The sequence below is a fragment of the Lolium rigidum genome, chromosome 4 (assembly GCF_022539505.1).
Source record: "Lolium rigidum isolate FL_2022 chromosome 4, APGP_CSIRO_Lrig_0.1, whole genome shotgun sequence".
NCBI classification, from domain to species: domain Eukaryota; kingdom Viridiplantae; phylum Streptophyta; class Magnoliopsida; order Poales; family Poaceae; genus Lolium; species Lolium rigidum.
In genome coordinates this window covers 32065231-32067115 of record NC_061511.1, presented here as the reverse complement: position 1 = coordinate 32067115, position 1885 = coordinate 32065231, and positions in this window count along the sequence as shown.

Here is a 1885-nt window from a genome sequence, read left to right as displayed (position 1 = left end):
TGAGTCGGCCTACAAAGGTAACAACATAGGTGTTGATGATGCCATGATCCCACTAGTGGACATGATGACTTATGAGTGCATGCATGATCGTGATGATACATTTGCTACGTCACATGCTACTTTCACTTTCCCATGTGATTCTTTGCTTGATAACATTGTTGATCATGTGGAATTGATTGCTTGTGATACCATGACCATGCCATGCTACGAGAGTTTCACTTTTTCCCCGTTTGCTTGCCATAATGATCATGCTTGTGTTGTGACACCCTTGATGAACACTAACTCTTTCCATAGGGTTGTCGACAACAATGATAACATATTCTGCATGCTTTGCCCCAAATGTTTACACCATTCCATGATCCTTGCATCCAAGATTGTGAACAATTGCTCTTTCTTATGCTTGGTATGCAAGAATGCTTATTTCATTGTACACGAGATGGCCCCCATAGCCTTCTCACTTTTTGATGATCATGAGTTACCACATGCCATGAATGCACCCTCTTGCCATTTGCACCATCGCCATGCATTTCATACTATCTTGATTGACACTAATGGTGATGTGCACAAGACATGGAACATCATGATGGATGATGTGTTCCTCTACCATGCACACACGCTTTTTGTTCTCTCTATTGTGTGTATAGGTACCCGAATGACAACTTCCACCGCTACGGAGCATGAGCTCATGAAACGTGCAATTGAGAGCTACCCCAACAAGGACGAGATACATGATCCAACCCATGGGATTCACGCCAAAGGGTATGTTCCCAAACGCCTTCGCCCTCGTGTGTTTCCGGCTTGTCTTGTCGAGCTTCCGGTTTGGACCAATGCCTCGTTACCTCTTTTGCCTCTTATGCAACATACTTTGACACATCTTGTTGGCACAATGGTTGTTGTATGTCTTGATGTTATCATCATACACTCCGAGAATCTCAAGGACCATGTCATACATGTGAGAGACACCTTATGCATCTTGTGCCACATGTCACTCATAAAGTTGCTCTTCTTTGGATTTCTCATTTCATCTTTGGCAATTGAAATGGATTCTTTGACACTTGCGGATACCCATACTTGGCTCACGCCAACCATACTTTCCCAAGCTAGAAGTTTCCATCTCTTTGCCATTGCACATAACAATTTTGCCCCAAATTTTGCCGCCGACACTTGCCTTTTGTTTGTTCCACTTGTTTGGGACAATGCTACACCACACATTTTTGACACCTTACAACTCTTACATGCACAAATTTTTGCCCTACCACACTTTGGATACATCGACACTCTTTTGGTTTCCATTTTTGCCAAATGCCTCTTGGAGAAACGACTTGATGCTTCATATTAGATTGAGAGCCTCTTGTTCGCCGATCACAAAATTGGCATCCACAAGCTTTCCATTCGCAAGTTGTTTTTCCCCAAGTTCTTCTTCGACCGCGACTTTTTCCCTCTACCAAAACATGGGAGAACCGTCTTGGACTACACCGTCGGTGAGAAGGAACAAGAGTCGAGGACGACTCTTCCCCAAGGGGGGAGATGATGCGGGGTGGCCTTCGGACACCTCCACCTCAAGACCGTCAAGTGCAGCCCCGCCTATCGTCGACGCTACACCATGGCCAAGGAGTCCCCCAAGTGGACCAACAACACAAACCCCCGCCATATATGTCAAGGTGAACCCTTTCCTCTCTATGGTCGACCTCAACACCAACTTGAATGGTATGCTACCTCATGCCTATCATCATTGTGTCTATAGGTGCCGACATCGACAAGGACCAAGAGAGAAGGAACTCCCATGGTGCAAGGAAGAGGAGAAGAAGAAGGAAAGAAGAGAAGAAGGAAGAGGAAGAAGAGGCGGGAGGAAGAGGCCCAGCCTGGCCGGTCCAGGACCCGGCCG